The sequence below is a fragment of the Catharus ustulatus genome, chromosome 1, assembly GCF_009819885.2.
Source record: "Catharus ustulatus isolate bCatUst1 chromosome 1, bCatUst1.pri.v2, whole genome shotgun sequence".
Classification (NCBI taxonomy): domain Eukaryota; kingdom Metazoa; phylum Chordata; class Aves; order Passeriformes; family Turdidae; genus Catharus; species Catharus ustulatus.
Window position 1 is genome coordinate 55046081 of NC_046221.1, and position 14673 is coordinate 55060753.

Genomic DNA, 14673 nt, shown 5'->3' on the forward strand with positions numbered 1-14673 from the left:
GATCAAATCCACAACCTTGGTATTAGTAGCACCATGCTCCTAACAACTTAAGCTAATCTCAGTGTTTTTAAGAAAGACTATTTGTAAAAGTGCAAAGATGTGTACCAAAAATCACGTCAGGTGAGGGTGGGCAGATTTTGAAACCATTGAGTGTGACTCGATCAGATGTGCTGATGAGAATTTCTGTGTATCTGTAATAAAACACTGACTAGTGCAGCATGGGCTCTGTGGTTTTTGCAGTCTTAAGCAAAATGCAATACTCTCTCATTTTTCTAAGAATTCCAGCAATGGACCTGGACAAAGTTGTCTAAGAGGAAGCCTGTGAGGGAAGAAGGTGTGTTAGGGAACTTATCCCGAACCACAATACTGTAAGGAACTAGTCACATTGACTTCCTTTTTTGATTTATGCACTGTTTTGTCCAACAAGATACCTGTTCCTTCCTCTCCTGGCCTCTGTAGTTGTCTTTCCCTATAATATATGTTTTTTGCTCTTGGGACCATCAGCTAAAGTATCATATATAAAGATATTTTTGTCTTGATTAAATGCACTATTAAACCTCCAGACATCTTGCAGTGAAAGTGTTTTCTGTAATTACATGTCTTGAAGGCTCACTGAGGAATGAAGAATAGACGGAAACATTTGGGAATGTAATTGTATGGCAAAATATTTATTTCTTTCTTAATGATAATCTTCATATTTTAAAGTATTGTCACATTAGCACACGTGCAGGTCTGTGCTAGATACAATGGACAGTCTTTTAGCACTGTTTTAACAAGATACAAATCTCAGGTCTAATGCATTTATGTGTTTTCTCCTTACCAACAAGATAAATACAAGCAATTTTTGTTCTAAAGCTACTGAGTGAATAGTGCTGTCTAACTGTAAATTGCTTTAAGGGGGAATCAATACGGTGCATCCACTTCTAATAGCCCATTTGCCAATGTTTTTTCAAATCTCTGTATAAAGTTTGAGCATGGATGATCATTGTTCATTTTAGTTCACAATATATTGTATATAACTAATGGTACAATTCAAGGGCACAGTGAGAAGGTCATGAGGTTTTAAAAGAAAATTGCAACTGAGCACAGCAGAGGAAAGTTTATTGTTCCACAGTGTTTTGTAATTAATCTTAATAAAGATTTGCTCTATATAACAGACCCTTTCTTTTATTGAGCTTTTAGGTAGTGGCTTTTATCTTTGAGGATCCCTAGAACACCTTCTTTCGTAAGTGAAGTTTGGAGCAAAATTAGTTATTTGTTCATGGTGCTTCCTCCTTGGTAACTGTGGATGTTTCCCACTCTTCCATTTCAGTGTACATTTTTACATGCATTTTCATGACAAATGCAACATATCAAAAGCTTTCTCAGACTTGATTTTTCTATCTTTATTTTATAACTAGATACATCCAACAATTGCTGCGAGAAAGTATCCTGAGAGTATTATAATTTCATCTCTATAAATTTTGTGGTCACATACAAGTCTCATTGGGCCAAGCTACTATGGTTTTTTGTTTTATAGAGCTCACCATTGACTTTGATATGAAAATTGAAAAGCAAGAATTTCTACTTAGAACTTGATTGCATGTATAGCAAAATGATTTGTTTGTAACTGCAGGACTGAGAGGGAATGCTCTGGAGGCATTTTTCTGCAGGGTGGACAGTGCTTGGCTGTTCTCAATTTACACATGCTTGAATTTTGTGTTTCCAAAAATACAGTTTCCATCTACATTCACTAAAGCTTTTCTAATATCTGGGGGTTTTTGGAATCTACTGAAAAGGCATCTGATTTGTGGGGTTTTTTTCCTGTTCTGTTTTTTTAAGAGGTCTCTTGTTTTCTCAGGGAAAAAAAAAAAATCCGCAATGGGATTTGTGCTTGTGTCCCGAAGCAGATGGATGCAGTAAGATAGGAACAGCTTTCCCAAGGAGCTGGTGCCGAGTTGGTTTGAGCACAGCCTTGTGTCTCACACTCAGACAAGAAGGATCACAGATCTCTAGGGGGGTATGTGTTTGCACCTCAGCCTGCCATAGAGTATGAGGGTGTATTCCACCGTGGTCAGCACAGATAAAGGGGTGAAGGCCTTGCACCTTTCATCCTCTCTGTTTTATCCTTGCCTTTGTTTGTAGCAGTGTTTGTGAAAACTGTGCTTCAGAACAGATGTGATGGTCTTGACCAATTTTTCCAGTGTGTTAGAAATGGGCAGATTTTTCCTGCATCTATGTTGTGCGTGTGTTTTCTATTTTGCCCCTTCTTTTCTTTCAAATGTTTCTATTGTGAACCTGGTGATGAAAGCTCCCCTTTTTTGGAGACCATTTTCAGAGCTGGATAGCTTTCATAGAGTATCCTAGGGCAATAAATCACTTTGTGCTTTATGACTGTAACCCCAAATTAGAGGACCAAGGTAATGTGCAAGGCTGGTTACCTTAGTCCCAAGGTGTGTTGTAGAAATATAAATGACATCTTTGTTATTTTAAGGAAGAGGCTATTATAAATAAGTCATTAATAACTTGCATCTAAAGCAAGGCCACAACCTTCAAAATCTGTATTAAAAGTACTAAAATGCAAATAACACAGAATGATTATTTTGTCCACAAAGGTTTCAGTCAGTATGCACATGGCTGTTAAGACGTGATATTGTCAGTCTTTAACTCTGAAAGCTTGTACTCATAGCTGACTGGTGTAAAAGTAGAGTTTAAGATGGGTTCCTGTGAAGAAAAGCTTGTCTTTGTTGGAAGAAGGAATACAGCTACCTCGGTCAGGCAGGGATTCAAGTGACTTTCAGTAACACTCTTTAGAGAAGACCAGGTAGCATTTAGAATATTATGTTGCAGAGTTGCTGAAAGATTGTTACATTTTTCATTTTCTATAATGTTTTATCTGAAGAGATTTCAAAAGAATTATCTAGAAAGAGCTTTTCTAAAATATATATCCTCAGTCTGTGACTTTCTCACAATGTTGCTAGTGCTCTATGGTTACCATCAAAGTTCATGTCATGAGTTGCAGTGGGATAGTCCTCTTGCTGCTTGCAGCCATGCTAGAACTAGTTTCCACAATGTTCACAATGTGTCTTTTGTCAGTGCTTAATCTTGGATTATATTTGTTTTTTTCCCAATTCTGCTGTCAATTTACTCTTATCCTACAAGTCTCTGCAAATTGTGATGGCTTGTCATGTGGTACTCTTTTGGTCTTTTGAGAGGTTCCTCCTTCTCAGTTTTGGAGCAATGTATTGAGATAATGCTGGATTGCCAAGTCTTGTGGGAACACTGTTATTAAACTATGCCCCATATTCTCCCTTCAGAGGTTGAGTGAAAAAAACAGATGGGGTCAATTTACACATTAAGAAAAAAACTGTAAGAAGTAAGTGAACAGGAAATAACTACTGCCCTTATATTGCCTTTTATTAATTTCTAATTCTTTTCCCTTCATAATTACTCCCCTGTGATGTCAAGTGTGCTTGGAGTTATTTAGGTTTGGGGCTTTATTCCTCCCAGCCATGTCCTTTCTGATAAAGCTCCAAACTTTTGAGTCAGTTTAGGTAAGGCTGCCTGCAGAGTCCATGCTGCTTCCCCTTGAAGATGGGTAGACAGGGCATTTTGGACAGTCCTTATAAAAGATGAGGAAGGAGAGCTATTAGACAAAAACTCCTGATATTGACTACCATTCTTAAGCAGTTGCTAAAGATAGGTCATCAGCTGTCACTGCAGCACTGCTACCCTTGGGGACCTGAACCTCATATCAGCATTATCAGCTGGATTGCCAGAAAAGAAAATGAATAGGGGTTAAAAAAAAGGAACTGATACATAAACTATATAAAAGATCAGGGAGAAATAATTTCTTTCCTCTAGTTACTATCTTGATGGGATTTTCTATAGCAGTGCTGTCTCCCTGTAATGGTTTTAACCTTTGGTCTATAGTTTGCCTCCTGCCAACGTCTGCCAGCAGATATATTTGTGATGGAAAACAGGGATTAACCAACCAGTGTAGGATTAATTCCATATTTCTTTTAGCATTTTCTGTCAAGGAGAACCTCATAGTGTCTGAAAACATCTGAAATTCATACTAAAGCTCACTTAATAGCTGGAAGCTTTTACTACTAAATTTAATTGGGGCTTAAATATTTTCAGATAATCTCTGACTTTTAAAGCTTGAAATTCCAAATGAGAAAAGTAGTTTTTATGTTATCTCAAATGTCTTTGCAGTGATGGTTTGCAGGTGAGGAAGGCCACCAGATTTCTTAAATATGGTGCCACCAAAGGAACTTTTTTAAGTGGTCTAAGGTAAAGTGATGAAACTCTTTAGGCCTACATTTCAGAAATACAAGGAAAAAAGAAGTAGAATTTTATTATAGTTTCTTGTAAATGGAGAGACATCTGGTATAGTAACAGCAGACCCTTTGATAAAATAGAAGTTGTCCCCAAACACTTACATGCATGAGCATGTAAGTGCATTTTCACTTTCCGATAAAGTCAGACCTAGACCTAGAACAAAAACCTGGATCAACCTCTGCAGTTTAGGCTCATTCAGAGTTAGCTACCTAAAATGATGGTTGTAGGAGGTAAAAAACTTAGCTCTAGTTCTTGTTCATTTGCTGCTTCATGCATTCTCCAGAAGTGAGTCTGCACTTACAGTTTGAGGACCACTAGGTTTGGGGCTTGGAGGGGTTTCTCTCAAACCAAGTCTGCAAACTCTTCACTGTTCTTCTGTGTATCTGTGGCAACCTACTTTTAACAATATGTACTTTCTTGAGTCTAAATACACTTTGTTAAAGATCCCCCAAAGAAGTGCCTGAGAATGTATGAGAAAAGGGGAAAAAATCTGCTTGATGTTTGTGTTATGCTTTAGCTTTGGAACCCTGCAGTAGGCAGATTAAGAATGGCTTTGTTAGTTAAATAGAATTGTGTAAGAGTTTGAGTTAAAATAAAGAGGAAGATGTGGATTGCCTTACTGTACCAGCTGAAATAGGAGGCTCTTGAGTGCCTACAGGAGAGCTTCTTTTTTTTAGAAAGATATTTTTCATGCTGATTAATTCTTTTAGAGCTCTTAGGACCAGAAACCACACTGGAATAGTGGAGCCAGAGGTCTGAAAACCCTGAAAGTGCATTAGCAACGGGGAAGGTGAAGGGGTCATGGCACCTGCAAAATGTTCCTGTGAATAATACACACCCAGCTCCAGAAGAGATATGGTAGGTGGCATGTCCTGGCAATGACAGGGAGGACTTTAGTCAGGGCATCTTCCTGTAGCTGCATACAAACCCTCAGCCTCAGGCTCTCTTCAGGGAGGAGCTTCATGCTCTTCTTAAGCCTTTTGGCAGATGGGGAAGTTGTTTCTTGTGGGAGGCTTTTGCGAGGCATGACTGGAAGGACAAGGGTAAGGTGCAGTACTAAACAGTGGCCAAGTCTGACAGGCAGTTTGATCTCTTTTGTGTGGACACCTCTCCCTAGCTTAGATACTTGCTGTTCTGCAGCTGTCATGAAGGTGGTGTGAATGCACTGAGTCAAAATAAATGTCACACCACCTGCCCCAGGTAACACAACAGAAATGCTGTCATGTGCCTATGGCTGACCTGAACCCCTCACGTCCTCCCATGGGACTCTTATCATGGGTGATCTAGGAGCCACAGCTTTCCAGTCCTGTTCAAACCAAAGAGGGAGGTGGAAGGGTTCAGCATGACCCACCTTGGCTCCAGAAGCAATGTCTCAAGAGGCAGCAATACCAAGAGCTCATTTTCCCTGTCAAACATCAGGCTTTGGCATCTCTTCTTTTTTAATGTATCAAGGATAGGTATGCTGTGGCTCTGGAATGAAAAAGAAGCTACTGGAAGACTCTGCCTGGTTCCTGAGCTGCAAGCCAGTGAAATTTTGTGGCAAGTCAGTTCTTGAGTGCAGGCTAAATAGCAAGACCTGGGTGGGGTTCGCCTCTGCCTTTAGAAGTAATCTGAGTTGTCTGTGAAGGACCAAAGGGATTTTTGGTTCTTTGATGTAAGAACCAGCCAGTTCTTGACAGTCTTGAGTTTTTCTGTGGAAAATAAATTCAGCACTGGCACTGTTTGAGTAAATGAAGAAAATAACCTGAGTTAGAGTTTGTTTCAGAGGTTGTTACAGCCTTTTGTGAAGTATCCAGATCTGGTAAAATCAGTGCCAACAAGAAGAGGGGAAAAGGAGCTCTTTGCCCCTCTGCTTCCTGCTGGTGTCCTTGCCTCCTGCCCTGATGAGGTTTCCTCCAGCTGTTGCTCCCTGCTGTAAATGTGCCTGTGTTGCATTGGTGGGACCTGTGGTTTTCCTCCAGGACCAGTGTCAATGGTCATACAGCTGTCATGTGAGGTCAGCCCTCTTCTTTGCTCCGTCCAGCCTGTTAAATGCAATGACCTGAACTTCAAAAGAAGAGTAGAAATCTGTCTCTGCAATAGGAATGGTGAATATGGACTTGGGATCATCATCTGTGAATTGGAGAAGACAAAAAAGTAAGGCTTGCCTGAGGATGGATCATCAGAAATGAGCAAAGCTAGCAAGATAAAGCAGAGCTCCTTATGCCCATGTGATAGTCTGCTTTCCTCGTATGGTACCTATAACTCTGGCTCAATAAATAAGCTATGGACACTGAACCTGCTGGGAATTAAAACCTAGATGGCGTGCTCAGGATAGGAGGTAAATGTAAGCCAAGAATTTCAGTGTTTGGGTCCATCCGCCTCTAGCAGAACTAGGGCCAGGATAGGCAGGGGGAGGAAATGGGTGGATGCTCAGTTTCCTGGGCTGTTTGCTAAATAAGAGCATGTCTGTGGGTCTCTGCCACAGAGCAGTGAAAGTCTGAAACAATAACTGTCCACTTGAAGACCTGTTTCCTTCTAATTTTTAGGGAAATGCAAAACAGAAAAGAAAGTAAGTTAAAACCCATGGATAGATATTAACCTCGGCTCTCACTTGATGTATTATCCAGCCTCAGTTCAGCCTAATGCTGTGAAAAGCAAAGATAAAGGAAGAGGAAAATTAAAGAGATGAAGAGGAGAAAGAGTAGACCTGCAGTAATAATTTCTTTTCCCCAGTTCATGAGCTGAGAAGGCTGTAGAGGTAGGGGCAGGCTAGATATCCATCTTGCTTGTAGGCAAGAGCCACTTCTCCTTTTAAGGCCTCTTTTGTATGTGAGGTGCTTTAATGAATAGTGTGAGTTTCCTACTTAAAAAGACTAAAAAAGAGCTAAGGTCATTTGTACAGTTGAAAAGTAATATATTTTTCTGCTATACTGAAGGAAAGTTCAGACCAAGCCTTCAGTGTTCTTTTAACTGATTATTTCCATATGGACTGACTTTTTGTGCTCAAATAATGTCAATGCAGCTGAAACTCAAGCAGGTCTTAATTCCTGTACTTAACACTGCAGAAAATACACCTCTTTGCATGTACATTAGTTACATTTTACTCCAGCTTTATGGTGTTTGGGGGGGGAATTTATTTAACTACTTAAGAGCAAGCTACTCAAACCACTACTGGGCTGCTGGAGGGAGTGGCCCCGGTACCAAACAGGAGTCTTTCCAGCATCCCAGAAAAAATTATCTGCATACTGTTGATTGTTTAAAGTTTTCCTTTTTTCTGTATTTAGGATACTAACGAAATTTAAACTAAACTAGGAAATTAATAGAAATATGTACAGTGCAGCTAAAATAATTTGTGGTGTTAACACAAAAATAAACATTCCCAAGAAAGGATTGGAAAGCAGGATTATATCATAAAAAGAAATAGCCAGCACATTCTTTTTGTTCCATCTTCCAACCTGTCACTTGTGTTTGTCTCTCCCAAATGCCATGGACTCTTTGCATGTTTATTTAGATTAAATGAAATATACAACTCTATATATTTTCTCATATTGGGTCGGAGAGCATAACTGGCCCAATCTGTAAAGCAGAAATGAAAAATATAAATATTTTAATAAGTGAGCAGCTGCTGCATTTTCACTTCTTACGGCATATACTATTCTTGAAGGTACTGTGAAGAGAGGGCTGGAGAGGAAGGAAGGCAGTGAGATGGTATGTAAAGGAAGGCTAAGAAAATGCATTAAAATGACACATCTTGAGAGAATCTGTTGGAACAGCGGAGATTTACAAAGTTTTGTCCTACTCCATGGCAACTTGGGTACACAGATCAAACATGTCATAGGAGTAACTTGGGGCAGGTGAGCCTTGAGCCAAAAAATTTGGAAGGGAGCAATGTGAGGGGGCGGGTGATGCTGGAAGTCATCAGAGATGTTTGTGTGCTGCACATGAGCAGCAGGCCTGGCTGAGGAGGGAGGAGGATTTGGTGTCCATCATGGGCTGCCATTAGCTTCAGCTGGAGATTTTACTTCTCTTTCAGAAGAGCAGATAGGTACTTATTATTTTGGGTTTTTTTAGACAAAATCTTTATTTGCAAGTCCCCTAACACTTGTTTAAGGAAAAATATGTTATTTTGCTTTGCTTTGCTTTAGACATGTGGCTTATTCATCACTTTCCTATGATCTTCCATGTATGACCAGAACACTTTACTCCACATTGACTTGCTGCTTGTTTTCCAGCATGCTCTAATATTTGTGTTTCAATTTTGGGCCATCTTTTAATTTACTTTTGCTTATGTGTCTTGATTTGTTTATGCTAGCATTGAACATCCCAGTCACTGACATAGTCTCTATTATACAGAAAGCTAAAACCAAAGCATTGGTGTAAATTTGGTGCTTAGAGAGCTTTTGATGCAACACCAGAAACCCTAGATCATTTCTAATACATCCTGATTGAGAGGGTCTCTCTTGAATGGAAATTACAATGTGATACCATGCTGAGGCACCACAGATTTCTCATGGCAGCTTAAGGCATTCTCAGCTCAACATAATTCTTAAGTCTTGTACCACTCAATATATGTCATTATCTTAGCTCAGTGGGTCTATCTGAATTGACAGATTAATGACAAATCATCTTGTTTTGTTCAATATCATAGTAGAGTATAGGAATTAAAAAAAAAAAAAAAAGAAGAGATGAACTGACTTCTTAAAATAGTCTTTATGGAAGCTTAATGTCCCTGCATTAATTCCCCACATAGAGAGTGTGCATGCACTGGACTGGGAAAGCATGCTTTTCCATGACATTGTTGGGGATAGTGAATTAGTGCATCTGAAACAAGGATTTGTTGCATGAAATTCTGCCTGTGTAAAACTGGGTCTCCACTATCTGCAAGTGACACAGTCAAAAGGTGAACTCCTGTTATGCTCATTCCTGGGGTAGGTTACCAGCGGTCTCAGGCATAACCAAGGTTCTCTTAGAAAAAGGTGATGCTTAGGCTGATAATGGAGTACGGCCCTGAAGCTCCTGTTCTAGGACAACCTATGGAAATGCCTATAAGGAAAGTAGGGTTGAGGTGTACACTTTGTTCCAGCATGACTCATTGTTGCTAGAGCAAGTGGAAGAGCTGTGTTTCATTTCAGAGTCAACTTCCCAGGGTGAATGTTGGAACTGTATTCCCCTCTTGATTATTTTTCTTCTGGCTCATCACTCATTGTTCAGATTAACTTGATCTGACCCCAGTAGCTGGGTCTGCCATGTTTTATGTGACTGGCTGCCTATGAAATATCTCCAGTGGGCTGGAGTGGAAGCACATCATAAACAGGAGCATGGATTCTCTCTTTACCATCCAGCAAGGAGGTGGGGAGGGGCAATCGGTATGGGAAAGCTATGGACAGAAGGAGATGTCCTCCTCCTGATTCTTTAACTTCTGTTGGTACTTCTGAAAAACAGGAGCTTTTAACATATTCTTCTGCTTATTTTCCTTGCTGTGTTTGTGTTCTTTAACAAAACATGTTTGAAAATGATAGCTGATCATCAGCTTCTCTCAAAACTTTTCATTAGATGCTGTCAATACCTGACCCTAGCTAAATTCCATGGGGAAAGATACGTGAAGCAGTATTATTGCTTCAAAATGTTAAGTAATTACAGTAGTTTCACGAATACAAGCCGCACGGATTATAAGCCGCACCCCCGGTGCCTCGACAATGTTGCTGTCTTTGTCAATAGATAAGCCGCACCCCGAATATTAGCCGCACTTTCGTTCGTCGCGAGAATCCGTGCGCAGCTTTCACAAATTGGCCAATTAGTAACAGGATCGCGGCATAGCGGGCTTTACTGGCTCGGGGCGGGGCCAGGCAGGCTCGGCCCGCTCATGGTTGCCGACGGGGCCGGGTGGCCCAGCTCAGCGCCACGGCTCGGCGGGGCTGGCCGGGTGGTGCTGCCGCCGCCGCCGGGCTCGCTGGCCCCCCTCTCCCGTCAGCACCGCCCTGCTGCCGCGTTCGCTCGCCCGGCTGGCAGGGCTGCCGCCGCCGGGCTCGCCGGCCGCCCCGCGCCGCGTTCCCTAACCCTGCCGGCGGGCTGCCACCGCCGCCACCCGGCTCGCCGCTCGCCCCGCGCCACGCCCGCCTCGCGCCGCTTTCACTCGCGCCGCTTTCGCTCGCGCCGCTTTCGCTCGCGCCGCGCCCGCCCCGCGCCGCGCCCGCCCCGCGCCGCTTTCGCCCGCGCCGCTTTCGCTCCCGCCGCTTTCGCTTGCGCCGCGCCCGCCCCGCGCCGCTTTCGCTCGCGCCGCTTTCGCTCGCGCCGCTTTCGCTCGCGCCGCGCCCGCCCCGCGCCGCGCCCGCCCCGCGCCGCTTTCGCTCGCGCCGCTTTCGCTCGCGCCGCGCCCGCCCCGCGCCGCGCCCGCCCCGCGCCGCTTTCGCTCGCCCCGCCGGCAGGGCTGCTGCCGCCGCTGCCAGGCTCGCCGGCCGCCCCCTCCCGTCTGCACCGCCGCCGCGTTTCCTCGCCCTGGCCAGCACTGCAGGCCCCCGCACCGCCGGGCTCCCCCACGCTGCTGGCCCCGATTCTGCTGGGCTTCCCCCGCTGCCAGGCAGCCTCACCCGCCGGCCTTCCTGCTTCTGCCATGCTCCCCTGCACTGCTAGCCCCAGTTCTCCCGGGCTCCCCCGCCCTGCTGGCTCAGGCTCTGCCGCCCTCCCTGCCCCGCCCTGCTGGCTCAGGCTCTGCCGCCCGCCCCCCACACTGCTGGCCCCGCCTCTGCCAGGCTTTCCCACCTCTGCCGGGGCTGGCCGGGCTCCAGCTTGGCTTGGGGCTGCCGCGGGCTCTCACTTCCGTGTTGGCAGCTTTTAGAATTTTGTTAATGTATTAGCCGCCCCGGAATATTAGCCGCACTTCCGGGTTTCCACCAAAATTTTGGTCAAATTGGTGCGGCTTGTATTCGTGAAATTACTGTAATTACAAACTCACTATTTCTCCTTAAGGAAGACAGAGGAGGAGCAAGGTGGGCTCCGTGAGGACATCACAGTTATTTCACAAACCTCTTCAGCCCTGTCATCTGTGCAGTGCTAGCACTATAAGAGAAAATACTTGTCCACTTAGGGATGGTCAGTCCAAGTGGAATTTGTCTTTATTAATTAATTTGGTTACTTGAGTGTCTTTTGTTTCTTCTTGAAAGCATTGTTTGTTCAAACAAATTATGAAAAAGAGAAAAAAAATAGTTCCATTCTTCTCTGATAAAACCAAGCGGTTTTTGAGAGATACAGTATTCTTGCAATTCCAGAGACTAAGGCAGTTTTTAGGCAGTGAGCAGTAAGCAGGTGGTTAATGTTAAATAAAGAGATCAAGGAAGGGAGCCTGTGGTTAAAGAAGGATGGGGTGGGACTGGGACACTTCTGCCAGGTTCTGATAGCGGGCTATCATTGTTTAGTCTATGTTGTGTCCAAGAGGCTTGGTCATTCTTGTGTGACAGTCCAGCTGCTCAACTCCGTCAAGTCACAAAGTTAGCAACATAAATCCAGAATATTAAGGTTCTGTAAGAACAGGGCTTACAAAAACATACTTATTTATGTATGTTTTTGTAATCTTTCACAACTTAAAGTTCTTTTGGGCAGTGGATCAAGCAGTGCTTGCTGCTGCTTTCCAAGCAGGTTTGCTTCCCATGAATGCGTGGCCTCATCTTTTTATATTTATCCTTCACTTCTGAGCAGTTACTTTTCAGCTGATTGAACCTAAGAGGAGGTAAGCATAAAAAATAAAGCACTTCCCTTACCTATATGGTTCACTGGAAAAACTTTGTTGGTTTTTTTTTTTTTTTCCCTAAGACCGTTCTCAATAGTTTATCTATCCAAGACAGGCCTTTATTTTTTTAATCTAAGATGGCATCTTGTGAGCTTTGGTTAGTTTTTCTGAGATTTATGGTATCTTGAGTAGTATAAATTGTAGGAACATTTAAAAGAAATTGATATTTGATGCACTTTATTTAATACTCGACCAGGGAGGACACCTTACTTTGTCTGCTGCTTTCTGGTTTGGGGAATGAATGGGTTGAGGAGACAGTACACACGAGCTCATCTCTATGAGGAAACCCTCTAAGCTGGTCCCAGTTGCTGGTCCCATCACTTCCCATTGAAATTGCAACTAGGATGGGCTTATTCCTGGGGCTGAAAACTCTGGGGTGACTCAGGTTTGGGAGGAAAGTGAGAGGTGTGGGGCTGATTGACTCACTGGGGCGGCCAGTATTGGTGTAGTGGACAGAGACACCCATCAACTGTTCTGTGGCCTGGTATGGCTGAGTGGGAACACTGGAGGGTGAGGAAGCAAATGTGCTCTATCATTACTTGTGTCTTCCATAGAGCTGTGGAATGTTTGGGGTTAGAAAGGAGCTTAGAGATAATCTAGTTCCAACTGCCCTGCCATAGGCAGGGTCACTTTCTGCTTGAAGTCCCCATCTGGCCTGGCCATGAACTCTTCTGGGGATGGGGAACAGGAATTTGTTGCTAAAAGCAATTCATGAGTCTGTGGATGTATAGCATAACTTTAAATTATGCTCTGTGATCTCCACACCATATTGTTGTCCTGTGTTACAGTGTGCTACCAGAGTCCTTTCTCCTTCCTCTTCTTTCAGTGAATGCAGAAAACTTTCAAAGGTTAATTACCACAAAAGATGGCAAGCAAAGTCATTTGCATGTGTACTTAGGTCTGTTTTCTGGAGCAAGTTTTTTGAGGGTAAACAGTGCTGGTTGCTACTGGTCAAAGCCAAATCAAAGATCCTGTATGTACTTGAAAACAAGAACATATTTTAGTCAATTTTCAGCAGTATCAATTGATGACAATTGACACTTTCTTCAAAGCCCAGTTCCTGGAAACAAGTGATTAAATTGCAAAATTTTTTTTTTAAAAACCTTACATCCCCAAACAAGCCCACCCAAAAGGCTGGGTTTCATCTTCCTGCTTGTAAAGAATGTTATGAAATAAGACATCAGTACTTCCTAGGGTTTAAAATGTAAATAAATGCAGCTCTCACCACATTTGTTATCACACATTTATTTTTATAAAACTCTTTTATGGAGACCTGCTTACTTTGAGACTTCTGAAAAAATCCAGGTGATTGTAGTAAACTATTCAAACACTTAAAGGTTTTCTTCTGATTAGGCTTAGGCCTAACGTGTTAATAATGCATGTTTTAATAATTCCAAAATGTTTCTTAATCCATATAATAGATGCAGGTTTCTTGTTAATAGGTTTGAAATTTTCCCATTTGAAATTAGATTTATTTCATTATAGTCTGATTAGGTACAGGATTGTGCACTGTGGAGTAGCCTTGAAGGCAAGACTTTTGTCATGCTTGGTGGTGGTATTGAGCAGGATGGTGAACAATTTCTGGCACAATTTCCAGAACTACTTTTTCAACATTACAGGGTGTGCAAGCACCTCTGTAGACTCAATTTTTGTATTACCAGGCCCTCAGTTTCTCACAGATTGCTTGTGGTTTGGTGTTCCTGTTAGCTCTGAATATAAGCTCTGACTCCCTGTAGTGCTCAGGAGCTAAGCACACTGAAACTGAGATGGCTGGGAAGGGGGATTGTTGCTGAGGGAATCCAACCTGATGTCGGACTTCTTTCCCCAAATTTTTTGGCCGGCTCCAGCACCTCATAGATGAAAGCAGGACCTGGCAGCTGCTCAGGGCTAATGTGCCAGACTGTATTTTCCTTTCTCAAATTAAGCATGCTGGTACAGTGTCTGTGAGAGGTAGTGGTTCCTGGCTCCTAGCTTTTGCCGAGTTTGGAAATCACTGAGAGCTACTGTGTGCCAGTGAAAACTGGCTTCATATCACAGCATGCGAGCTTGGTTTAGAGCATCCTGGAAATGATGGAGAGCCCTGTGTGAAGGCTCATTTTAAAGATGTTTTACTTTGCCCATGCTCAGACTTTTCCTCTGCTCCCAGTGAGCTTTAAAATAATTTCTGTATTTGCTCACTTAATGGTAGTATACTTTTTCCTGCCCAGAATTTTGCCTCAGAAATGAGGATGCAGACATGATGTTATCTGTCTCTCAGCCCACCACACTGGCTAGTCAATGAGTGAGAACCACAGCTTCTGTCAGGTCTGACAGCAGGCTGGCTTGCTTTCTGCAGGATGATGAAGAGATCCTTTATTCCCAGCTGTTTCCAAATGCAAGTCCTGGGTCTTTCCAATTCTTATGTGCTTATACTTTCCAGGGTTTAAAAAACTTGTTGTCTCCAAAAACCCCTTTTCGCAGTTGAGATGCAAGCTTCAGAAGTATTCTCCAGACTGCTGGGGCTTCATCTAGGTGTTATCCCTTCCTGTCCCTGTGGGTGGTATTTGCAGGCTGTCAAGGAAGGTCCTTGCTGAACCTGGTACAGC

General features: G+C 43.0%; 1 protein-coding gene across 2 annotated transcripts in view; it reads left to right on the forward strand.

The window, feature by feature from the left end:
• The window catches only part of EGFR (epidermal growth factor receptor), a 166131-nt gene that overhangs the window by 38562 nt on the left and 112896 nt on the right, over nt 1–14673 (forward strand). The gene's annotated exons all lie outside the window — the stretch shown is intronic.